At 47.8% G+C, this 27,640-nt stretch overlaps 1 protein-coding gene across 4 annotated transcripts in view; it reads right to left on the reverse strand.

Annotated features, from left to right (window-relative positions):
• Positions 1 to 27,640, reverse strand: part of USP7 (ubiquitin specific peptidase 7) — a 2,259,762-nt gene that overhangs the window by 1,003,990 nt on the left and 1,228,132 nt on the right. The gene's annotated exons all lie outside the window — the stretch shown is intronic.

Here is a 27,640-nt window from a genome sequence, read left to right on the forward strand (position 1 = left end):
CATCCACAACCCTGGGAAAACTGAAATACTAGTCTGCGGGTAAACAGCGCTCCTTCCCCAACTGATTACATGGCCACAATCCCTAGGACCCGCACTGGCAACGACAAACTTGATAAAAGAATCTGTGATGCACATTGGACATCGCACCATCCCACGCCAAACACACCACCTCCATATCTAAAACCTGTTAATTCCATCTACGGATTCTCCAGCTTATTTCCCCTTACCTCACTTACTCCTCACTGCTTCTCGACCATCAGCTCTCCCTTCATCAATGTGTGCTGCAGGAGCAGTATGGAGTCCGTCGACTCCTAAGGTAAGCCTACGGGCTATATTGGTAAAAACACCTCAAGAATTTGCTTTATTTGAAGCCAATCCACAATTACTTATTATCTCTATACATATGCCTGCCGCAATTCCCGAGTGATTTGGCATATTATTTATGCAAATTACAACCAGCGACAGTTCCTGTATGCGATCTGTGTATTTAGCACGTGCAGCCTTGACCCTCACTAATGGCGATGTGCACGTCTTGCTGAATGCCACCATTTTGAAAAAATATATGGCATCGCCGATCGGTGCCTACTGCCTTTTTCCAGCCCACAAGCTGACCGGTAGGCGGAAGCCGGCACCTTCGTTAAGGTACCTCGTATAAGGTGCCTGTCCAGAACTGCCAAAGGCCAGAGCCAGACTAAGCCCAATATACTATCCACATTGCTTGGACTTGCACACCTTAGATTCCTATATCTGTAGAACGATTCGGTAAGAGCTACAATTGTATTAGAATTGTCCTGACCTTGTCAGATGTAGATGTATTACTATGACCACTGTATTCATCTCCTCTAGCTCAATTACCTGTGCCTGATGACGCTACCAGACATGTATGCCGTGTAACCTTGCGTCCGCGCCTAGCACCGTGTTGTACATTTCTGTATCACTACGCAAAGCCCTATATCAAATGCACCCTTGTTAATTGCTTTCTACACACAGTAGTTTATCACGGGACCTGTGTGTATAATTGATGGTTAGCGTGCCGCTGCATGCACTCTGCATTCTTGTCGAAAACACAATTGACCATAGGTTGGGCACTACTTGCTCTCTACTTACTACTTACTACGCCTACTTACTACGCCTCACTGTCTAGGCCGCATGCCAGCATAAGATCTGTCCCATGTTGGCCCTCCTACATGTCTTGCCAAACCGTTTCCAGACGGACGTAATAGACAAACTCACTCCCTTCACTAACTCTTAGTCGAGTCCCTGGGTAAACTATTGCCCATTTAAGTACACTTGAGAAGAACAAGTTACTTTCTTACCTGGTAACATTCTTTCGATGGGATGTTCCGACAACTTATTCAAAATCAATGACATGTAATCACCATAGCTGTGCTGCTTTGGAAAATCTTCGGCGTCTGCGTCCTGCATCGATGATGTAGATACGCTGTCCTCGAGGGCCTCTGTCAAGCCGACGTTACCAGATGTTATAAGTAGGACGCACCACGCCCGTAGCCTCAGTTGTAGTTTTTTCCCCAGAACGTGTGGCACCAATCTTTTGCCGGAATGGCTACAGAAAGCCTTGCGGAAACGAAGGCTGCAATCGCATAAATTCTGTAGAAGCACAGGTAGGGAGGGAGTGATGTGGAATACGTTGTCGGAACATCCCATCGAAAGAACGTTACCAGGTAAGAAAGTAACTTGTTCTTCGAAGGGATTGGTTCCTCCGACGTATTCCACATCTATGACAGACTCCCAAAGCAGTACCAACGTAAGGAGGTGGGAAAAGAATTTAGAATTTTAGAATGCCCAATTAAATTGCAGAATAGAGGACTGTCTTGCCAAAGGCCAAATCTTGCCCATGGATAGAATCCAGGGAGTACCGTTTTACAAAAGTATGGACAGAGGCCCATGTGGCTGCTTCACAAATGTTACAAATGGGGACACCCCTCTGCAGAGCAGTAGAGGCAGCTACACCCCTAGTAGAATGGGCCCGTAAGCCTACCGGAGGTTCCTTACCCGCCAAGCGCTAACATTGTCAAGATAATCCATCTAGACAAAATCTGTTTAGTAACAGCTTGTCCCGAACGCCTTCCAGCGTATCCTACAGCGAACTGATCGTCCACTCTGACCCGTGACATGCGTGAGATGTAGAAACTTAAACCTCTCCTAGGATCCAACCTATGGACCCTCTTCTCTTCCTTACCAGGATGCGGAGGACGATAGAACGCCAGAAGAATGACCTTCTGGCTTAAAAGAAATTTCGACACAACCTTCGGAAGTAAAGAACCCTGGTCCTTATGGAACACTGAAGGGTGGCTTAACAGAAAATGCCTGCAACTCACTCTGCAAGCGGAAGTTATCGCAACTAAAAATACAGTTTAAGGTCAACAGTCTCAAAGGGCAAGAATGTAAAGGCTCAAACAGAACTCCCATGAGGAATTTAAGAACCAGGTTCAAATCCCAACCGGGCACCTGGAAAGGTGACGGTGGGAACACATTAGTGAGCGCTTTTAGAAACTGAGAAATCAAAGGAATTTAAAAATAAGAACACTCCTCAGACGAGCACTTAAATGTGGACAGCGCCGCCAGTTAACCTTCAATGGTACCCACTTACAGGCCCTTGTGGGCTAACGAAAGCAAAAAAGAAAGAACCACAGGAATGGCACAAGAAAAAGGGCGAAGATCTCCAGGAGAATCTCCTGAGCCAGCTTCCACTCGTGAGAGACCGTGCTCTGCCTGCTGAGAGCGTCCACCGCCGCTTTTACATCTCCGGCCAGAGGAACTGCTGAGATCGAAATTTCCTGCTGGATGGCCCAGAACCAGAGCTGCATCGCCTCTCTGCAAAGAGGGCGAGACCCTGCCCCTCCTCCCCCATTTGTTGAGGTAGTGCATGGCCACTGTATTGTCTATCAGAATCAGGACAGTCTTCCCCCGCACAGACGGCAGAAAAGCCTTCAGGGCTAGCCTGACGGCCCTCAGTTCCAACAGATTGATATGGAGTCTGGACTCCGGAGACCAACGACCGCTGACTGTCAAATCGTTGGCATGAGCTCCCCATCCTGTGAGGGATGTGTCCGTCACGATGGTCACCTCTGGCCAAGGTAGCCAAAATGGAGCCCCGTTCATCAGATTGCCTTCGACGGCCCACCACAGAAGATCCTGGGCAACCGAGGGTGGCACCTAAACGGGATCCGACATCCTGCTGGAGGACTGAGACCACTGCATCTTGAGAGCCCACTGCAGAGATCTCATCCACAGCCTGGCCTCTGGCACCAGGAGAATGCAGGATGCCATGAGGCCAAGCAACCTCAAGAACTCGAATGCCGGGAGACTCTGGGCATGTCGAAACTTGTTCACCATCTGCAGAATGTGATGAGCCCTCACCTGGAGAGGAAAACACAACCCCCAGGGATATGTCGAGCACTGCTCCGTTGTACTGGAGCCGCTGTGTTGGCGTCAAGTGGGACTTCTTTAAGTTGAGGGGGAAGCCCAGCCTGTGAAGGGAGTGGCAGGTGACTGACAGATGATCCAGGACTAGCTCAGGAGAGCGCACCCTGATCAACCAATCGTCCAGATAGGGGTAGACGTGAATCCCCCCTTTCCTGAGATACACTGACACCCTCAGGGTGGAGGTCAATCCTAACGACACAGTGAGTAAAAGCAGTGGCTGCGAACTCTCAAGTGGTTAATAACCACTGAACAGGTTATCATGTCTGTTCTTGCGAGAGAGGGGCGCCCGCTACCTTTGTAAAACTATTTGTTAAGGAACCTGGGATTGGTAACCCTAGGTCTCCTGGGGGCAACCAGACGTGGTCTCCCTCTCACTGTGCTTAGAGAGGCATCAGCTTCACCTCACTGATGATCCCCAACAAGGGTGAAACACGTGTATGGGGTTGCTGGTGGTACTCTCGTTCAGATTGGAGTTGCCATTGTATTTCGGTGCTGGACTGCCCCTGGGCAGGACAAAGACTGATATGCAAATGGATATTTCCCATCTGTGAAAGGCACAGTGAGTAAAAGCAGTGGCTGCGAACTCTCAAGTGGTTAATAACCACTGAACAGGTTATCATGTCTGTTCTTGCGAGAGGGGCGCCCGCTACCTTTGTAAAACTATTTGTTAAGGAACCTGGGATTGGTAACCCTAGGTCTCCTGGGGGCAACCAGACGTGGTCTCCCTCTCACTGTGCTTAGAGAGGCATCAGCTTCACCTCACTGATGATCCCCAACAAGGGTGAAACACGTGTATGGGGTTGCTGGTGGTACTCTCGTTCAGATTGGAGTTGCCATTGTATTTCGGTGCTGGACTGCCCCTGGGCAGGACAAAGACTGATATGCAAATGGATATTTCCCATCTGTGAAAGGCACAGTGAGTAAAAGCAGTGGCTGCGAACTCTCAAGTGGTTAATAACCACTGAACAGGTTATCATGTCTGTTCTTGCGAGAGAGGGGCGCCCGCTACCTTTGTAAATCCTAACGACAGGACCCGAAACTGAAAATGCGAGTCACCAACCGCGAACCTCGGGTACTTGTGCTTTGGATGAATCGGCACATGAATATAAGCGTCCTTGAGGTCAAGAGACACCAACCAGTCCTGAAGTTGAAAGGCTTGGAGGACTTCAGAGTAACCATCTTGAACTTGTCCTTCCTGAGGACCTTGTTCAAACCACGTAAGTCCATGATGGGTCTCAATACCAAGTCTTTTTTCGGGATCAAAAAATATGGGGAATACCATCCCTTGCTCCTCTCCGCTACAGGCACCAGTTCTATGGAGCCTTTCTCCAGCAGGGATTTGATTTCCTGCCAAGTAGCGGATCCGGATTCTTCAAAGAGAGATTCCCTGGTGGATTGTCGCGAGGCCTCTGCCGGAAAGGAAGACAGTAGCCGTGGGCTAGAATCTCCAGAACCCATACATCTGAAGTAATGGCACGCCAATCTACAAGATGCTGCACCAGCCTTCCCCCAAACCGGCGAACCATGGGACATGGCCTCATGATTGAGCTGAGGCAACTGGCAGAGAGGCCTTGGCACCTCGAGTACCTGGTTTTCCACCTCTGGTACTCCTACGGTGGCCCCTTTGACTTGCAGCTCCCCTCGATCTACCAAAGGAAGAGTAGTATCGAAAGGAACCTCCCCTCCATTGCTGTCCCCCTAGGACGAAAAGGTGGAGGATGGCGAACTGCAGAGCTCAACAACTTTGCGGCACCTTTGGAGGTCTGCAACCGCTCAAGGCTATCGTCAGCCTTGCTGCCAAAAAGATGTTCACCATCAAAGGGCATGTTGAGAAGCCAGGCTTGTACGTCAGGAGCAAACCCAGACTTCCTCAACCACGCAAATCTGCGCATCATGGACCGGCTGACACAGTCTGCCATGTCCAGACCAGACTGAATTGATTCACACATGGCATCCTTGCCATTCTGAACAAGGGCAAGAAAACCATCCAGTTCCTCCCCTTCAGGAATATGTTCAGCCGCCAAAGAGACAATTCCACAGAGTGTGAGTGAAACGTGCTAAGGCGCACACACAGAGTTAGCTGCCTGCAAAGCCATACCCCATGAAGAAAACACTTTCCTCGCCAAGCCATCAAAACGTTTGTCGTCCCCATCAGGAGGGATGGTTGGGTACAACGCCTGCTTTGCTGGGGCTGTAGCCGCCTGCACCACCAAACTCTACGGAGTGGGGTGTGTAGTCGGGAGACTCTCCGGAGCAGTCCAAGCCACCGCCACCCTTCTCTGTAAAGCAGTATGAAATGGCAGCACCGGGTCAGTGGGCGGACCTTGGTCAAGGATATCTGTGAAGTCATCCTGCAGAAAATCCACTGGTGGCGCATGTTAGGCAAAATCCTGTGAAGTGCCCTTAGGGACCACTACAAACAATTAAGACTACAGGTGGTGATACAAGTTTTACCTTGGTACAAGCCTGTACTACTATGTCATAGTGGTAGCAGTGGCGGAGCAGCCAGGCTTATCAAGAGTATATGAGCAGTAGCAGAGATTACACAAAGGGACCACAATTACTGTGACTCAAGCAAACACTGACATAAGGTTTCAGGTAGAAAAATATAAGTAGATTTATTTTTAGACCATTCGTTATAAACACAACACTTCTATGAAACTTCAATAAAAACCACACGTTAAAAATATTACAACTAACCAATTCACTTTGTACAGTAAGTCTCAAGGTAAGTACCCTGTGTTGGAATGAACCGGTGGTAGGCACAAAACACGTTACCGCAAATACGATTGTGATCACTTTTTGACAGTCTACGGTCTACTAAACAAACACGTATCCGCGACATGAAATGCTACCGGGGCAAAAACACACTTCGCACCTGAGATACCCAGAGGGAGTTGGAGGCAAAAATCACAGGCAATATTTTGGTTAGGCAGGCAGAATCAAGAAACACTCGGACAGGAGTTCAAAAGTCAAAGGGCCGGTGCCAGGGTCGAAAGACGCTGAGGCCAGTTGCCGAAGATCACCCGGTCAGACAGTTCACGATTCAACAGAGCCAAAAGTACTTCAATATTGTCAATGTTCGGAAGCAAAAGGTGCTGTGTGACACAAAGAAGGGCTACCGAAGTGGTGTACTTCAGAGTCCACACTCACAAAAACAGATGGAAACACACAGCAAAACACAGGTAAGAGTGGGGGAAAAGCTCTCACTCTTACCAAGTGAAGAAAAATAAACTCCAGAACTCCAGCAAAGTTGCTGGGGGACTCGCTAGGTGAGGGTAAATTAGCCATAATTCTCCCTAACAGCGCAGACCACCCCAAGTACTCCGTCACCCTCGACATAGTCGCCTGTACGAAGATTTAGCATGCATACCAGGCTCAGGCCTGCCAAACTCCACCTCCGGGTAGGTATCGAGACCACTGGTGTCGTGCAAAGACTTAAACAGGTCTTCCAACTGGCTCTGACCAGATAACAGGTCATCAGGGACCAAACCATCCTCAGACCCTTCATCCACCTCAGAGATGTAATACACAGGCTGGAATAAATCCCTTAATGAAGGCACAGAAAAAGGCTCAAATACAGGCCTGACCGACTTCTTCAGGGCCTTCCTCAGAGTTTCCACTGATGCACGGGGTACTTCCGGTAAAGCCTCCAAAGAAGGCATTGAGGGTGTCGACAAAATCGGCATCGTCTAGCGTGGCGCCGATGGCTTCGACACAGACCTCGAGGGCAGTGCCCCAAGCGTATCCTTCGACGGCCTCAATGGCGTCGATGACTTCCTCGGAGTCGCAGCCTCAAGAGAGTCCCTTGACGGACTTGGCGTTGATGGCTTTGACATCCTCTTAGAAGACCTCACAGGCTCTACTGGTCTCGAGGGCGTCGAGGACCGGGACCTGGCGTGGGCATGGCTAGCACGATCCACCTTGTCCGACGGGGACCTCAAAGGTTCCTGGTGATTGCGCCGACCGCCCGAGCCCAAAACAGTGCGAACGGTGACCCTAGCGCGTTCATTGCCGGCTTCTCTGAAGGAGCGGACGGAATGGAGCCCTGCGACTCGAAAATCGCCAACATTTCCTTACGAAATGCATCCCATTCCGCAGGAGAGGAATGCTTGGTAGGAAAAGCCACCCGCTGCCTGGCAGAGTCCTCGGACGAGGAAAGCAACCGGTGACGGCGCTTCCGCAAGTGCCTCGAAGAGGCAAAGGAATGGCAGGAACCACTCCGGGAACGAGAGCCCCTGGACTTACGCCGACGATGAGAGAGTCTCGCCCCTCGAATCGTTGGTCGAAAGCCCAGCGGATTTCGACTTACGGCGCTTGGAAACCCTCTGTATCGATAGATTCTTCTTTCGCTCCCGCAAGGCCTTTGACGTAAAAGACTGGCATTCGTCACAGTCATCGGTGGTGTGGTTCTCGCCGAGGCACCAGAGGCAGACGTTGTGCGGGCCCTTAAGTGACATCTTGGAACCGCAGTCCCGACACCTCTTGAATCCCGCCGCGGGGAAGAAGAAATGATAATTTCACAAACTAAGTTCAAAGAAGAACTGAATCAGAAGAACAGAGGCACGCCAAGATGTCCGAAAGGAACACGTTCATGGAAAAAACAGAACTGAGGCTACGGGCGTCTTGCGTCCTACTTATAACATCCGGTGACGTTGACTCGGTGGAAACCCTCGAGGACAGCGTATCGACGTCATAGACGCAGGAGCCGAAAATGTTCTGAAGCAGCACAGCTATGGTGATTACCTGTCATAGATGTGGAATAAGTCAGAGGAACCAATCCCTTCGAACTTCCTGTTCAGTGTAATCCCATTTTTGCATATGTGATTATCTGCGAAATAGCCTACTCTGCCGGAATATACTAGCCCATTTCTTGCACATGATTAATTTGCGAAATAGCTTATTCTGCTTGAATGTATTAATCCATGTATGAATCTACACTATGCTGATCTAGATTATACCATCTAAAAATATTGCTTCTGTAATAGCCGTTTTACGATAGCTAACAAACCCATCATGATCAGCACCTTCTGCATTATTCCGTCGATACTCACCTTTTCAAAGCTCAACATTAGCCAAACTCCTAGCCACATGTCGGAGCCCCTCAGAGACCCTGAACCCAAGGGTTCGCCTAAGCACCATCCCGACCAGAAGCCCAGGATTAGACCCACCATCTTCCTTCCAGCATTGAATCCAAAAGACTAATTCCAAGATTAAGCCTACCTCTTTTCTCCCCCCATTACTCTCCTTCAACTCTCCCAGAGTTAAATATGACATTGCCTCTCAACTGCCTCATCCACGCACAAGTATCCCCACTTCCATCCCAGACCTAACAGATCGCAATAACAGACTAGCCACTAGACTCCTGATACACTGTAACCTTCCAATTAAACAACCCCAACTCCACTAGTAAGAGCTGCACTGACTATTAGCAAAAAAAAAAAAAAAATGCAAAAGAACCCACTTCAACCAGTTAAAGAACCTATTGGACAACACCCCGAAACACGTCCAGAAGGAAAAACAGAATACCTATAAAAAGGAGCCCTTCTAAATGCCAGGTCCCTCATTGCCCACGCAACTGAGATCGCAGACCTCATTCTGACTAACAACCTCGATTTCCTTGCTGTAACTGAAACTTGGCTGCATGACGCTGCAAGCCCTTCCCTTACCTTAGCTGTCCCAGACAACTATTCCATCATCAGAGCAGATAGACCCAACGCTCGAGGAGGAGGAACCGCCATCATTTTCAAATCCACACTAGACATGAGATTGGCCACTTCTCCTTTGTCATCTTGTGAACTCCTCTCAGCCAAGCTTCAAACATCCCCTAAAAATATCATTACTATCCACCTTATATACAGGCCCCCAGGTCCTCCCGGATCTTTTGAGGAAGACATAACTTCATTAGCAGCTAACACCAAACTCACGAAACAAAACATTATCCTAGGGGAAATCAACCTTGGTTACAATGACCCCAATGACATACCTGCCACCTCCCTAGCCAATGCACTAACTGAACAAGGCTTCCTTCAAGTGAGGACCCTACCCGCTGTTGCGCAGGGAAGGATACTTGACTGGGTAGTAGACCTCAATTACAACATCACCCTCATGGACCCCCACACCACTTGTATGGTCTGACCGCCACCTCTTATCCCTAGAACTTAATGTTAACAACTCAGAGTTAATAAAGCCTCCAGTTGCACCACCTTGTTTCACCAGAATTAAACGTATTACAGCCGAGGCCATAATACCCGTTTATCCCTACCCTCAATGCATTACCTGACACTAGTGACCTTAATCTACTGGATGACACCTACAATGATTCCATGACTAAAGCTAAAGACACCATTGCACTGCTCAAATCATAAAGGTAAACCCAGAGCACATCTGAACGCCAGGTTCACCCTTGAACTTAAACTATTCCGTGCAGAAAAAAAACTCGAAACACTCTGGAAATTATCTCCTAACCCCAGAAAACGAAACCAACCTTATCAATACGACCGCCATATACAAATATGAGATCATCCGAACCAAAAAAGAAACCAATAACAATTGAATCAATCAAGCAGGATCCAACACTAAGGAACTATTCACTATCCTTAGACAATCTGAAAACCACAACCCCCCACATAGGTACCAGCACTAAGGATAAACCCTGGTGTACGAGTATTCAAAATGCGCTTTCCAACAAAATTTCGGGACTCCAGACCAAAATAGCAGAAAAACTACTCCAACTGTCCTCAGCCAATTCAATTAGTCCAACTCTGCCTTCCACCCCCGACCATAACTCAGGTTACAATTTCAACAAGATATCCATTCGAATTGTAAAGGCGACAGCTGTCCAGAACAGATTATAAAAGATGCGGCCAGGGATTTAGCTTCGTTTATCAATAAATTAATAAACTCCTCATCCGCTGTTAGGGAGAATTCTCATATATGGCTGATTCCCTTACCTAATGAGTCCCTCAGCAGCTTTGCTGGATTTCTAGTTTTTTTCACCTGGTAATAGTGGGAGCCTTTTTCCCACTCTTACATGTGTTTTGCGGTGTGTGTTTTTTCCATTTGTGTGATCTTGGGCTCTGGAGCCTCACCTACTCCGTGAGCATCATTTTTATGTGCGTTACACAGCACCTTCAGTGCAGTGACACAGGGTTGTCTTTGAGACTTCCCACTGACTCCATTTTTCTGGGACGTACTACTGTCTCCCAGAAACATGTAAAGTTGCCATTAACTTTATGTAACCTCTTTAAATCACAGACCCAGTACAACCCCCATCTTACATGGAATATTGAAAAGGGTTCATTCTTATCCCTTTTTGTCGGTTTCTCTTGGAGCACTGTTTCGCTCCGTTTTCATCAAGACTTGGCTGGTGGCAGTGGTAACTACCCTATTTTTCATACTGTGGTTATCTCATATAACCATGGTATTGTTTAAGGCTATTTTATTAGCGTCGAACATAAACCCGCTTCACCAAATACATTTTATTTCGACTCCGGCTGGGTTTATTCGAAATTTCTTTAGTCTTTCCCGCGTTTTACTCTGCGCGCCAAATCAGGTTTGGTCCCTTTGTTCGCCGTCTTTTTGCAGGCTTTGGCATAGAACCATCCTTAAGGCGCCTGAAAGTCTGGGTAGGCAGGATGTGAGGGAGGGGTCTTAGGACCCCTGCCATGGGATCCGCACTCCTGTTTGATTGACTGGGTGTTAGGCAGAATCCTGTGCAGTTCCCTTAGGGAGCACTACAGAAGATTAACATTATAGGTATGAGCAATAAATCCCCTTTGGTATCAGTCTGTACCACAAAGATTTAGTTGGTAGCTGTGGCTGAACACTCAGAGGGAGATGAGCAGTATTCAGGGTTTACACAATAGGACTACAATACTAGGGTACAAGGAAACACTGACCAAAGCTTTGTATTAAAAAGAATATGGGATACATTACTCACCATAATCGTATTTCTGATGCTTGTATCTGCTTAGATTCACATGCTGTGCGTAGGCCGACATCTAGTGGAAGCTGCAGAGTATTACAGTGTATCGAAACTCGAAAATGGGCGTCGACATAGGGCGTGCCAGTAATACTATCCCTAGTGTGACTTCCACTGTACCCATGATCCCTTACGCGTGTACAACCCTCAGATTGTATTTTTTCTGACATGAGGAGTAGCGTGAGTACAGATTGTCCAAGCAGATAGATAAGACTACAAGCATCCATGCACCTTCTCTCAGAGGGCAGGAAGGGCAGGCACATGTGAATCTAAGCAGATACAAGCATCAGAAATACAATTACGGTGAGTATTGTATCCCTTCTGAGGCTTGTGGAATCTGCTTAGATCACATGCTGTGCATAGATTAGCGAGAAGTGACAGAAGGAGGTGGGATGTGAGAAGGGTCATGAGCAAACAGGTGTCTTCGAACCGCTTGTCCCACTTGAGTATCTGTCTTGGAATGAGTGCCAATGCAGTAGTGCTGAGCAAAAGTGTGAATAGAGCTCCATGTTGCTGCTTTGCAAATGGTGTCAAGGGGTACATTCGCAATGAAAGCCAGAGTGGCCCCAGTGCCTCTAGTAGAGTGGGCTCTTGGCAAAAAGAGTTATTTCAGAAAGTGGGTAACAGCTGGATAAATTTGACTATCCCTTTCGAGATGGCGCCTTTAGAGACGCAATCTCACTCTCTGCCTGTAGCTACGGAGACAAACAGTTGGTCTGTTTTTCTTAGCGGTCTGGTCTTGTCTACATAGTAGACGACCCCTCTTTGCACATCTAGTGTGTGTAGTTTCACTTCAGCAGAGCTTTGGGGTTCTTGGAAGAAGGCCGGTAGCTCAATGGACTGATTAACGTGGAATTTTGAAATTAACTTAGGTGATAACCTAGGGTGTGTTCGTAGAACCAGTTTATCCTTATGAACTGGAAAGATAGGAATTTGCACTGACACTTCAGAGCCTGAATTTCACTGACCCTTCTTATGGATGTAATGGCTACTAAGAAGGCAGTCTTAGAGGTCAATTGTTTGAGACTAGCTTTATGCATGGGTTCAAATGGGGGCCCATGAGTTGAGCAAGCACCACATTAAGGTCCCATCCTGGTGGTGGGTTATAAATTGGAGGGTGGAGTCTCTTAACCCCTTCCATGAATGCTTTAACCACTGGTACTTTCCACCACAACACCTGGTTATTGGAGGTGGTGTAGGCTGATAACACTGCCAGGTGTACCTTGAGTGAATTAAACACCAGCCCTGCGTCCAACAGGTGGAGCATGTAGGTGACAATATTGGAAGGAGTACAATCAACTGGGTTGATGTTTTTATTCTGGCACCAAATAACAAATCTCTCCCATTTATCAAAGTAACAGTGTCTAGTGTTCGGTTTCCTAGATTCCTTTAGGATATCCATGCATCTCTGCGGTAGATTGAGATGGCCAAACTCTGACTTCAGGAGCCATGCTGTCAAGTTCATTGAGCTGGGTCAAGGATGAATTGTTCGTCCTCTGTGCTGGGATAGTAGGTTGTGGCAGTACGGGAGTTTCATGGGTTTGCACACTGCCAGTCTGCGCAGGTGTGGGAACCACGGTTGTCGTACCCACATGGGAGAAACTAGGATGAGCGTCATTGATTCGCTGTGCATCTTGTTGACCAACTTCCTCATCAGAGGAGTGGGTGGAAAAGCGTAGGCAAACATCCCTGACCAGTTCATCCACAGGGCGTTCCCCGGGGAACCTGGCTGTGAATCCTGGGCATTGCCTGTTTTCGCTTGTGGCGAATAGGTCTATAGTAAGGAAACCCCACTGTGAGAAGAGGTCTCCTACGACCTCTTCGTGTAGACACCATTCGTGTTCTTTTGGGAGGGGATCTCTGCTCAAGGCGTCCGCTAGTGAATTGAGATCCCCTGGAACATGTTGAGATGAGAGGTAAAAGTTCCGTCTGACTACCCATTTCCAAATTTTCTGGGCAAGCTTGGACAGATTTGGCGAACGAGTCCCTCCCTGTTTGTTTATGTAAAACATAGCTGTCGTGCTGTCTGTTAAGATCTGCACTGACAGGTTCAACAGGTGGGCTCCGAACGCTTGAAGCGCTCTGAAGACTGCCAGAAGCTCTAGCAGATGGATGATTCTTGACCACTGCGTGAGACCAGAGACCCCGAGCTGTGTGGTGAATGAGGTGTGCTCCCCACCCCGAAAGTGACGCGTCTGTATGACTACAGCCTGTATCTCTGGGTCGTAAAAGGGTTTCCCCTTTGACAGGTTCTCTCTTGTCCACCAGTGAAGACTTTGTACTAGTGTTGGCGAAACGACCACTAGATTGTCCCACTGACCACTTGCTTGAGACCACTGTTTCGCCAGCCATTCCTGCATGGGTCACGTGTGCAGGCGCGCGTGGCGACCAAGTAAATACATGACGCCATCATGCCTAGCAAACACATCGCTTTGCGCACCCTTATCTGGCGACCGGGCTGATAGAGGAATTTGAAGTACTAGATTCTGAATTTTTTCCTCTGATGGAAAGGCCAACCCCTCTTGCATATTTAGGACAGCTCCTAGGAACTGTTTGGAGGTGCTTGGCACCAGGCTTGATTTTTTCTCGTTGATTGAGAAACCCAATTCGAAGAGGTCGATCGTTCTTTGGATGTTGGAACTGCAAATTACTGGGATCTCCCCCGTGATGAGCCAGTCGCCCAGGTAAGGGTACACTGGGATTTCCTCCCTGCGTAGGTGTGCCGCCACCACCACCACCGCCAGTACCTTGGTGAATATCCTTGGAGCCAAGGCTATACCGAAGGGCAGCACTTTGAACTGGTAGTGCTGACTGTCCACCTTGAAGCGCAAGAATCTTCTGTGCGCTGGGAACATGGAAATATGAAAATGGGCATCTTTCATGTCCAATGTTGCCATATAATCTCCCTTTTTTAGGAGGGGGATTACCTCTTGGAGCGAAGTAATGCAAAACTTTTGGGGCTTGACATACTTGTTTGCAGGGTGCAAGTCCAATACTGGGCGCATTGTCAAATTTTTTTTTGGCACAAGTAAATTGAATAAATACCCTTGTTTACCTGGTTGCCCGGGACAAGGGAATAGTTTCTTACCTGTAACTCCATTTCTCCAGCATTGGTATCTTTCATGGATTCACATGCTCAGAATATTCCCCGTCGTCAGACTGGGACCCTCGGTACACATATATAGCCTTTTCCTATAGGAAAACTTCCGACACTTTTGTGTCCTATCTACGTCCTTTTTGGACCCGCCTACGCATGCTCCGTAGGCCGTCCCAGTATTAGAGGCCCGCCCCCGCGGCTCCCCTTCATATTTCGGCCCCTCCAAAGTAGGAAGGGTTAACTTATCAAGCAAATACATTGCATTCCGGGGAGGTTGGCGGGCGCATGTGAATCCATGAAATATACTAATGCTGGAGAAATGGAGTTACAGGTAAGAAACTATTCCCTTCTCCAGCATTGGATCTTTCATGGATTCACATGCTTAGAATAGATTGTATAGCAGTAACATCTGAGACGGCAGTGAGAATGTAATATACCCTCACCATAATACAAAATGCATATGTACAGCATGAATAAGTTAACTCATATAACCTTACCCACATAAAGTATACCGTCATCAAAAGGTAGAAAAAACCGACTCTCCACACCGTGGAGCTTACCTTACTGAAAAAGATGGCGCAGGACAGCTCTTCCCATCCGCATCTCGTCCGCATGCTGCCTGGCAAGACAGTAGTGGCGGGTAAACGTGTTGGGCACTGACTATGCCGCAGCCTGGCATGTGTGTCAGCGGAATTCCTGCCCACAATGCTGCTGAGGAGGACGTTGCTCTTGTAGAATGGGCTCTAGGATGCCCTTGCAGCGGCCTTCCGGCCTTGGAGTGGCAAAACGCAATCGTTGATGAGACCCATCGAGCCAATCCTTGTTTAGAGATTGCGTTTCCCCTCGTCGACAGACCATATGCGATGAACAATTGTCGAGTAGACCAGAGTTCCTGTGTACGATGTAGGTAAAATTTCAGAGCCCTCTTAACGTCCAAGGTATGAAGAGCTTTTTCTGCTGCCGATGATGGGGTTGCGAAGAAAGTAGGGAGAACAATGGACGAGTGTTTGTGATACACTGTCGGAACTTTTGGGACGAACGTAGGATTAGTTGCCAGGACCACCTTGTCCTTAAAGAATCTCAAGTATGGCGGGTCTACGATCAGCGCTTGCAGCTCCGAGATTCTCCTAGCTGATGTGATAGCAATTAAGAATGCCAACTTCCACGACATGAATTTCATATCCGACGTGGCCATAGGCTGAAACGGCGGTTTCATTAAGCCTGCCAACACTGTGTTGAGACTCCAAGTTGGAGGGAAATGTTTCACCGGGGGAAAGTACGAAATAAACCCCTCATGAAGTGTTTCACCAGTCTGTCGCTGAATAGAGGAGACGACTGTCTCTTCCTCGTGAACCTCGAGATGGCCGCCAGGTGCACCTTTATCGATGTGAAGGATAAACCACTCTCCGCCAAGAGAAGCAGGTAAGGTAGAATTTGTTCCGGCGTCACCGTCAACGGTTGTAGGCCTTGCTGTCCTCGACACCATTCACAGAACCTCCGCCACTTATAGGTGTAAGATTTGTTGGTAGAAGGGGCTCGAGCCGCCTGCAGAATTTTTTGACAATCCTCCGAAACGTCTAAAGCACCGAACTCCGAAAAGTCAGGAGCCAGGCTGCAAGGTTGAGACTGTCCGGGTCGTGATGCCACATCCTGCCTTTGTCCCGGGATAGAAGGATTGGGACTCTCGGAAACGCTATTGGATGTTCCAGCGACAGGTGAAGCAGGTCGGAGAACCACGGTTGCTGCGGCCAATATGGTGCCACTAGAATTACCCGGCAACTGTATCTGCGTATCCACTGTACTGTCCTCCGTATGAGGGGGAACGGAGGAAAAGCATAAAGGAACATGTCCGTCCATGGGAAGAAGAATGCCTCCCCCATGGAACCCTCCTGAGGCCATCTGCTTGCGAATTGCTCGCATTTCTTGTCCTCCTTGGTTGCGAAAGCGTCCAGAGCGGGGTGACCCCATTTCTCGAACACTTTCATCAGCTGAAGTGTGTCCATTTCCCATTCTTGTATCCGGGCCATGCTTCTGCTGAGGGAATCCGCTTGCGAATTCCTCACTCCCGGGAGATGGTGAGCCACGATGGAAATCCTGTGCTTCAATGCCCAATGCCATGTTCTCTGGGCCTCTATGGAAAGAGTTCTTGATCGCGTCCCTCCTTGTTTTCTCAAATAAAACATGGCTGTCGTATTGTCGGTCAGTACTCATACTCGCGATCCCTTGATGTGTGGTAGGAATGCCTTCAACGCCCATCCTACTGCTCTGAGCTCTAACACGTTTATGTGTAGGAGCGACTCCGTTGGAGACCAGCGACCTTGCGTTTGAAGGGTACCCATGTGAGCTCCCCATCCGGTTAGGGACGCATCCGTGACTATGGTTCGCTGAAACTCCGGTTCCTGTAGGGGTACACCATTGTTCAAATTGTGGGAACTCTGCCACCACTGAAGGGTCCGCAGCAGCTTGTCGTCGTCGATGGTTATCTTGTCTGACCACGATCCTTGGGCCTGTGTCCATCGGTCCGCGAGGAATTCCTGGACAGGCCTCATGAATAGGCGACAGTTTGCCACCAGATGGATGCAGGATGCCATGGCCCCTAAGACCGAAACGTATTTCCTGACTGAGAGCCTGGTGGTTTGGTGTAGTCGGCCCGCCAGCTGATTGAGTTTTGAGGTTCTGTCGAGAGAATGCTTCACTATCCCCAACTGGGTCTCGAACTGTGCCCCCAGGAACACCAACGTTCGATGGCCGCAGAGAGGATTTTTCGAAGTTTATGGCAAATCCCAGCTGTTGCAGAAGCTGCATGTTGGCTTGCAAACTTGTGTCGGTCGACGCTGGGGCGGATCCCCTTACCAGCCAGTCGTCGAGGTATGGGTATACGTGGTGGCCTTGCTTCCTTAGCCAGGCCGCTACTGGGGCCAGGCATTTTGTGAAAGTTCTGGGGGAGGTCTTTAGCCCAAAGGGAAGAACCGTGAACTGGTAGTGAGTCCGCCCCATTACAAATCTCAGGAATTTCCTGTGTTTCCGACACATTGGAATATGGAAGTACGCGTCCTGTAAGTCCAGGGACGCTAGAAAATCCCCTTCTTGAACGGCGCGGATCACTTCCTGCAGCGTGAGCATTTTAAATTTTAGGCTCTTTAAAGACTTGTTGAGATCTCGTAAGTCTAAAATGGGACACCATTTGCAGTTCGGCTTTTTTACGACGAAGTATCTTGAGTAGACTCCTTGACCTCTCTGTGATGTTGGAACTAATTCTATCACGCCCTTTGCTAACATGAGTGTTACCTCTTGTTGCAGTATCCTCAGATGGGAATGAGCAGTGAACGCAGGTGGAATGTGCGGAGGGCTGTGCTTGAATTGTAGAGAGTGCCCGTTTCTTACAGTGTCCAGCACCCATTGATCCGTCGTTATTCGTTCCCATTCTTCGACATATGCGGACACTCTTCCCCCCAGAACGGTGTGTTGACTGTCACTGCTGATCTTTATTTTGTTTGTCTCTCGACATAGACGGATAGGATGGTCTCTTCCTGGACGTCTGGAAGTTCCGGCGTCGGTTTGCCGTTTGGGAAGCACGCCTGTACCCTTGGGAGGGGTAAGCCGACCTGCCAAAGGATCTGTCTCCAGACGCAGAGAATCTGGAATTACCTGAAGCCCCTCTAAAGGGACGAAAAGGCTTGTAGCTTCGGCCACTCTGGAGGGCACCGAATGAACGTGCCGTGTCAGAGTCCTCTTTCATTCCCTTTAGGGCCTCGTCTACCTTCTCTCAGAATAAAAGGTCTCCCTCAAAAGGCATATCTAATACTTTGTATTGTACCTCTGGTCTGAAGTAGGTATACTTGAGCCATGACTGTCGTCATAATACAACCCCATTATTGACTTGCTTGAAGCCTGATTCAGCGAGGTCCACCGCAATGTTTATGGCGTGATTGGAGGCTTCCTCACCCTCTGACAAGTAACATCGCTGCCTTCCTATGCTCTTCAGGAAGATGATCCAGCAACGGCGCTAGCCTGTGCCACATCTCTCTGTCGTATCTGGCTACAATAGCCAGAGAGTTTGCGGCCTTTACTGTGGTTGCTCCCACGGATAGCACTTTTTTGCCAAAGGCATCCTAGCGTCTTGCTTCGTTTTCAGGTGGAGTCGTGCACTTGTGCTGGGCCTTCGCCTTCCTCGCCGTTGCCGCCTACACCACCGATTCTGGCGTTGGTTGGGAGGATAAACACTTGGGGGTAGACACTGGAGCCTTAAACTTTCTCTCGAGGCGTCCTTTGACTGGTTCCGAAAAGGGGTGACCGGCTCCGAAAAGGGGTGACGCATTGTCTGCAACCCTTCCTTCCACACGTGGTCTAGTATTGGTATTGAGAACACAGACCTCCTCTTACCCATGTGGTCGAACAAAAAACAGTCCTTTTTCTGTTCTTCCTGGGACAAACCAAATTCCTTACATGCCTTCATCATTGCATCATTCCATTCTATGTCGTCCAGAGGGGACGGGTGAGCCGGGCTTCTTGGGGTTTCTAACTCCACCTCTGACTCCCAGGTTGGATCCCTGGAGGGGGATGATGAGTTATCCGACATGGCTCCCCTGTCCGACTCCGAATCTGGCAGCTCACCTACCTCTTGGGGTGCCAGTGCTGAGATTGGCGTGCGTAAGTGGGCGGGACGGGCCCGGCTTGTCGACGGGTGACTGTGGCAGGTTTACCTGAGGAAGTCTCTGGTCCAATGACTGTACCAAAGACTGAGGCGTGGACAGAATTTCCAACGACAAAACAGATTGAGAAGAGGGGCAGATACCGGTATACCGGATCCCCTCCTCGACGACTTGTCAACCAATCGTAGCCTGAGGTCTGCCGGTGTCATGATGCCTACCTCCAAGGAGCCAGGTCTGACCCAGCAACCCCAGAGGCAGGCATCATTCTCCCCCCCCCCAGGGAAGTGCCAGCGGGCCCAAGCTGGGGCCCTTTGGACACAGTCCTGGCGCCTTAGGCGCCAGGCTCATGTTGGACCCCTGTTCTGGCACCTTCGGCGCCAGGCTCATAAAGCTAGACATGTGTTCAAGTGTTTTAATGTGCACTTACCTGATGCAGATCATGCTGCTACATCCAGGCCCTCTTGAGGCCTCAATGGAACTACTTTACCTGTGGGACTACTTTCCACCTGGGTGTGGTCGGGGAAGGATACATACCTGATCGGTGGAAGGATACATACCTGGAACTTCTTCCAAAGCTATTTAAACCACGCCCGATCAGCAACTCACGCTTCGCGTTTTTCTGCTCCTCGCAGCTGGACGCTCACCGTGTTAGCTCCTGCATCTGGACTTCAGCCACTCCTGTCAGCATCCTGGGTCACCTGCTAAGAGAATTGGAGAGAAAGAAGACCTCACCTGCTAAAGCTGCATCACGGAGACATCACACCGACGATCCAGAAAGGGAAGACATTTTTAAAAGCATTTCGCGTCGATCGCTGCAGCGCTGCATTTCACTCACCTTTCCTGGGCACTTCCATCTTCAGCAGCGATCATCCGGATCTGCAGCCACTTCCCAGAGCCTATAGAGAAAAAGACAAGAACACAAGGTGAGAGAAGGAAGGGAATAGGAAAAGCTCAGTTTCCTTCTAAGACTTACCTGTTGGGTCATTCCCATTTCATTTCGGGTCCTGCCGCTTCCTGGCATTCCGGACCCCGGCCCCTATGGGGAAAAAAGACAGACATTGAATGAACGAATGCAAAGACATTACCCGAACGCTCATCCAGAACTTACCTGTCATTTACTGGAACTGCACGTTTCACTTCGGGTCGGTGAAATTTCTCCGGCATTCCGAACCCCGGCCCCTAAGGGGGAAAAGACATAAGCGTTAGCGCTTGCTGCAATATGACAATGAACATTATTATTAAGCTTGAACTTGCAACAGAACTCTTACGCTAATTTTGACCTCCCATCAAACCTCAATCCAGTGAAGTAACTGGGCTTCAACGCGCCCCTGCATCAGAAGCAGGATGGAGAACTCATCCTTCCAGACCCTAAGGTGAGACTTCACAGGGTATCGTGGAGGGTTGGAAGGGAGTGGGAGGCTTGAGCATTATTCCGTCAGTAGGTAACACTCCCTTTTCACGCACAGGGGAATATTCCTGCAAGCCAGAAAAGCCAGAGTAGAGGGGCCCTTCCTGTCCATCTTCAGAGTCCTGCGCTTCACCATTGAAGAAGCATCAGCACTCGAAGCCAGACCTGCGCCTCCGTGGGAATCAGGTGACACGCCGGGCCAGCTATTCTCCCGCTCTCGTCCTCCCCCGAGGACAGCGACACAGCCTGTTCTTGCAATAAAGTATCCGGGGGGATCGGATCAAAAACTTCAGGCCTCCAGGCTTCCTGTAGAATCCCCGTTGACGAGGCCACTGTCGCAGTCGTTGTCGGTGGGACGGTGGATATCACGTGCGTCAGTGGCAGGGTGGAGGCCGATGACTGGACCGCCGTCGACGACGGTGGCTTAGCAGGTGGTTTAGGCGGTCTCGCCTTTTCCACACTTGGCCTGCCTTTACTCGACTCTCTACTCGAGGTCGATCTATGGTGATCGCCTGAGGTGGATTTCGGCCTTTCCTTGTCATACTTTCTTGATGAAGATGACGATTTTTTCGACGAGGATTCTCTGGCTGAATGACTCTGAGATGACTTTTTCCGTCGGTCGAGATTTCTTCGCAGGTGGTTCCCACGAGGCAGCGCGGTGTGATGTTTTCGCCGATTGTGTGGAGCCTACCTCCGAAGGGGGGTATGCCCCCGCTCCATCATTCAGCCATGCCACCAGCCGTCGGTTTCGGTCTTTGAGGGTCTTTTGAGAAAACCCTTTGCATATGTCGCAGCTATCAGCCGAATGATGAGGGTGGAGGCAGTATATACAATCCATATGTCCGTCCCCCTCGTAAACTTTTTTCAATCCGCACGTCGCGCATGGACGGAACAGCGCTTTTCCTGACATGGAGGAAAAGTTTTCTCGAACTCCAACTCCAGTACAAAACCTTGTACAAAATAGTAAAACGACACGAGGAGATCCCACTACTTTGGAGACGGTTGAAATCTGAAGGGGAGCCGCGGGGGCGGGCCTCTTATACTGGGACGGCCTACGGAGCATGCGTAGGCGGGTCCAAAAAGGACATAGATAGGACACAAAAGTGTCGGAAGTTTTCCTATAGGGAAAGGCTATATATGTGTACCGAGGGTCCCAGTCTGACGACGGGGAATATTCTAAGCATGCGAATCCATGAAAGATCCAATGCTGGAGAAGTCCCCTTTCCTCTTGCAGAGCGGGGGGAAACCCTCTTTATGGCCCTTTTTGCAAACATGAGGCAAACACCTGGACGTAAAATGTGTAGCTGTGAATGGGACGGGAATTTGTGGACGTTTGAACTCCAACAAGTGCCTGTATTGGATAGCATTTAATACCCATCTGTGGATATTCAACGCCACTCGCTGAGGTGGAACACCACCTTCCCTCCTATTGGACTGTCCCTGTGGTCATCATTTGTTTTGACGTCCTCTTTGAGAAGAGGAGGATCCATGTTTTCTTTGACTCTGGCATGATTGACTCTGGTAGGATGGTCGATGGGATTGTCATCAATGAAACGGACGTCGGTGCAGTCGTCGACGGGAGACTAGATTTTGATGGGGGCAATACTACCATTGATACTGACTTCGTTACTGGTAACCTTGCCGATGGAGCGGGCGCCTGTTTGTTGACTCACGGCCAGACGAGGGCCTATGGGACGCTGACGGAGAGTGATGCTTACCAGAGGACAAAGACTTCTTCGCCAATGAGGAAGAGGACATAGGCCTTGATTAAAATGTTTCCGTCGTTGACAAAGTTTTTCGGGCCAGGTCCATGGATATTTGCGCATCAGACCTGGTCCTTTGGCCGTTCCAAGCATGATTTTGGAAGTGTCATGAGAAGGGGGGGTACCTGTGACCCGTCAGTTGCTGCTTGGATCGGCACACAAACTGCTGAGTGTTGTAGTGCCATAAATTGTGGGACATCCGGTCCTGCAATATGCTGAAGGGCCACATCTTTCTCCACAATAGATGCAGAGAATGCTTTTCCCCAGGCTGGTTTAACAACCGCAACCGGAGCACCACTGAAAGACCTTTGACTCTAGGTTTGAGGAAGTCCATAATCCCATGGGAAATTACCTCTTCTGAGGAAGATATGAAATTGTGGTGATCTATTGCAGTTACCATAACTACTCTAAAAGATTCCAAATCCTGCCCTAAAGTTGAAATATGTTCCATCTCCATTTGTGTGTCAGGGAAGTCTCACATCTACTTGCCACCTCAAAGTCCTTTTGTAGTCACAGCAGAGTCAGGATTGTGTTTCTACAAGTTCTTCAGGGCAAGACTGTCTTTGTAGGTCTGAGGTTAGTTGGCAGTGAGGGAAACCTAACCCTGCTCCTCAACATGCTTTCAAATGTTCTGATCTGTGACCCTCTTCCTACGGGCTTATAGAAGGAAAGGTTAGGCTCCAAGATTAGCTCTTCCATCAGTGCTCTAATCAGAGTTTTCTCTGCGGAAGTCAGAGCCGAAAGCATCCAAGGGGCCATCAACACTATACAGCAGAGCCATTAACACCAAGGTAGACTACTACAACAGAGGCCACTGGTGCCTTTGAAGTCTTGTTTTTATTTCGTCTTTTACTAGCCCCAGAGCAAGGTGGCTGACCGAGTAATGTCTCCTTTTTCTTTTTTTTATATCCTGATGAAAGTGTCGTTTGCACACATTCCAGAGTTTTTAGGAATATGTTTTCCACAGAGGCCCTACATTCCTACTACTCCTCTTTTAAGGATGCTGCAGTGCAAAACTCCAACTTACTCAGCTCCATGGACTTCGACCAGCCCTACTTGTTCAAGAATAACGAAGAGCATATTAAAAGAGGGTGAGCCGCTCCTTGAAAGGTGCTGACGTATCTGTACCTTCATTTTGCTTTTCCTCAGATCCAGATGGGAGCTGAGGCTGGCAATTTTCTTGGTGGGAGTACATTGTTTTGGTGCATCACCCATTAATTTTAGCAGAGGGAATTTTTACAAGGTCATACAGCTGTACCCTCACTCTTCTGTATTGTGCTCTTTTCCCAGGAGACAAGACAAGAGTGGGGAAACTATTATAATGAAAAATTTATTTTTCTGATGAGTGACAGTCTTTCATTCCAGTGAGCTCCCACAAAAAAAAAAAAATTAAAAGAGGAAAACAGCATTGACTGTTGGGTACATGCAGGCCCCTTTTGACGCCGACCCCTCACGGGACAACTGTCGAGAAATGTTAGGGTACAGGGGAATGGTGCCACCAGATCGTTGAAAAATTTACACTGTCAACTGGGATATTTCAAAGATGAAGAATCCATGGAAGTAAAGCGTCCACTACAAATGAACCTAGCATTACATGATCCGAAATAAACTTAGTAACGATAACGTGAAGGTATCTGTTTTTTTAAATTTTACTGCAGTTTGGCTGCTACATTCCCTTACCTTTGTTAAACTCATTCACCTTTATACACTGCCTATTCCTTACTGGGCCACTCTTGGCTCAATCTTGTATGTCCCAGTAAGAACATTTTGAAGTTTCAGGATTGCCCGAGCATGCGCTCAACCCCACATGCATCCAACATTACATTGTACACTAACTTACAATTCTCCAAATCTGCCTTGGAAACGCAACAAAGTGATCGCAATACTTCTATGTTCCACCCATTCGGCTGGCATAGACCCATGCTATCAAAAACGTTCTTGCACTTATGTATTAATCCCCAACTTTGGTTGGTAGCATTATTTACCCACTTTCCCATTTTCTTACCATTCCCATACTGGTTTTCTTTCCTCAGCAGACTAAGGTCTGGATATCATTGGATGGGATACAGTGAACAGCCCAACGGACAAGTTTAGGAGCTCAAACTGCTATGGTGGTGAATTGATACAGCATAAAAAGCCAATTAACATTTCAATCTTGAATTAAAGTAGAGTAATTTAACCTGTTACGATAGGCCTCGAGTAATATCTTTAATACACATGCAATGGGCGTAGACTTCAGTAGAAGCTCACAGGAAGCATTGTTTTATGTGAAGTATCTTTCACAAAAGGAGTAGATGGGTGGACTAATACGGGGCAAGGGAAGGGAGAAATCCTTCATTAGAGAAACCCATGTTACCGTAAAGGTTAACAGACACGCAATGGGCTACACGCCGAGTGACGCCAACAGCTTATAGACAGACAACAGCATGTACGTAGGAGTTGACAATATTTATTTTTATCTTCTCTCCCTTGTTGTATAGAGATTCGTTGTTTGGTAAACAAACTCCACGAGGGGGAATCTATCCCAGCACCCATAATAAGTGCTGGCACATGTTCTAAAGCCGTGTGTCCCCATAGCACGTCCGGACAAGAAAGAAAAACAGCAACAACGTATGTTATTTACCACATGAATATTAAACCAATTAGCCCCTCCTTGTTAGAAGGTAGTGTAAAGCAGTTGGCTAGTAGATGATGGGATGTGTGGATTGATTTCCCCTTAGTGACTCACGGGCCGCACTGAATTTGGAGCAGCACGAGTGCGAATAGGAAAGTGACGACATCTAGACAGCCGCCTGAGAAAAGAACTTTTCAAGAGACTAAGCGGCTAAATTCTCAAATGCACCTTTAACATAGGAAAACCCGTGAACATTTTTCTAATGGGCTTTTCTTGTGTCTCCACATTCCTTTCCCTTTGAACTTTGGTAGCAATCAGCGACCCCTTTCCTGAAGAGAGCTTTTGGTTCCACTCCCTGACAAAGACTCTACATAGAGACTCTGCACATACGAAGTTTCCACTATTTACAATGGTGAGTGAACTTGAATTGTGCGACCCAATGAATAGGAGATAATAGAAGCACGGGCAGTGCTAGAGCGAAACATCTTGTTAGCTTAGAGACAGGTACCAATGATCGTTGAAGAATAGCAACTGTACTGGATGCAGGGGGATTTGCCCCACTGCTAAAAAGAGGTGATGAGACTTGGTGTTAAGGTATCTGTGACTTGTGTACAGTTGTCAGATATTGGAGCAGCGTTAACGGGTTCATATTCCTGTTTCATGTTGATTGCTTCCTGATAGGTGGAGATTCTCTTCTGGGTCACTCGATACAAAGGGGACAAACCCCACGGAGACAGAACTACACTGCAACTCCATCGAGAACCCTGCAAAAGAAATGTTTGTGTTTGTCAAATTTTCTTTGTTTTTAAATATAGAGCTAACTTGGTAGATGTTGCATGTCTTACTAACCGTTCACATAAGCCCCTGAAGAATTTCCCGGTATTCAACACGAGACACCAAGTGCGGAAAGAAACATGTTGGGCACAGTTTGTGGTGATTAAATGAAATTGGATAGTGAATGAAGACAAAATGAATGGAATGTGACTGAGTGAGTTGTGTTTTTATGAGGTATGGCCCAGTGCAACTAATAGCACGACACAAGAAACTTTGCTGGACAAGTATCTATACTATTATAACTTACCTGTTGAAGGGCGCTAACACATGCAGACAGAATAAGATAGATGTCTTCTACACTGTGTTGGTAGAAGAAGGTTTATGCACTTAAGCCTTGTGAATTTTTTAAAAGGTAAAAAAGTTTTGTAAATGATAAATAAAATGTGTATTTTTCTATACACTTGTTGTCATGCAATGTTTTTAGGAGGACCGTAAATGAATATGGTGGAGTAAGAGAATCCACCGCTATCAGGTTGCAATATTAGATCACAAGCTTTGTGTTTTGATTTATTAAGGGTTGACCCCTTCGGTTTAAGGGGATTGCTTGTGGTCGAGACCCCTTAGTCTCTTTGTGTTGGATTATGCTTATGTGAAGTACTTCTGAATTAATATTTTAACAGTGGTTGAATTATAATAGGCCCTTTGCCATGATACAAGACCCTGTCTCTGCAAGCGGCCTATAAGGAATTTATTAAACTATCTCCGCAACACCTGAGCATCTCCACTAAAAGGCAACATCGTTTGGATGACCATGCTGTCTGCACTGCCCATTGTGGCAACTAGGTTGTGGGGCAAGGCATTCACCAAGACGACCAGACTGATGTATGGGCAGATTAGTCCACAATTTTCAGAAGCTGGTAGAGTGAAAAATATGGCTTTACCCCATCTCTTAGAAGTCTCTTCAGATAATACAGTAACGTACTGTACCTTATAGCAAGTTAAAGCACACATTCCCATCTCAGTGGTTTATGTTATTCTGAATACACTTTTTATATGTATTAACAGGAATATAACATTTAAAAGTGGGGCTTAACTTTATACAGTTTAGGGGTTAAACATACTTTATACTAACGCATTCAATGGAAGGAATGAACCTTAAATTAACATTTAAAAATCTGGTTGTTCAGGTCTCTAATCAAAAACATTTCCTAACCTTGAAATTCAAACCCTTGAATAAGGTTTTTAAATTGTGCAGTATTCAAGGAATACATGAAAAGAAAAAGAAAATCTGGTACGTTCAGTGATGCCCTGTATATGGAGTGAAAATGACATTGGTGGAGCGAATTGAAACATTTGTGCCCAGTTGGAGGTGTTCACCATGATCAAACTCTGGATGCCTATCAATTACAGGTACACCAGGTGATGGCTCTACCACTGGTCTACCAACATTACAGTATGCAACTAGCGCCTGAATGCTTATGTGTTTAAAATAACAAAGTACAGGAGCTTTGACCCGGTAGAACGTGTAGATACCACCTAATGCCATAAAGCTAAACAGTGCTAAAAGATGTGGACTGCAACCAATACTGTCTCTCTAAACAATATGGATTCTAAAATTAAAGAGCAAGGAAGATAGGGTCTCAATCTGATGCAGACAAGATTCACTCGATTGGTGTGGGGGTAGCTGCAGGACTTGGACAAGTTACAGTTACCCATACAGGGCCTTGGAGCTTGAGGGAGACCTGGGTCACTCAAACAGGTTAAACCAATTAAATGCAAAGAAGCGAGGAGGGAGGGAATGTGTTGGGGTGGAGTTGGACAGGACCAATGGCAGTAAAGGAGACAAACCAAAAGTGTAAATATCCAACGATTTGGAGCTTATTCTTCTCTAACCCAAGGAC

This window comes from Ambystoma mexicanum, chromosome 2q (assembly GCF_040938575.1).
Source record: "Ambystoma mexicanum isolate Mex_15411 chromosome 2q, UKY_AmexF1_1, whole genome shotgun sequence".
In the NCBI taxonomy this organism is placed as follows: Eukaryota; Metazoa; Chordata; class Amphibia; order Caudata; family Ambystomatidae; genus Ambystoma; species Ambystoma mexicanum.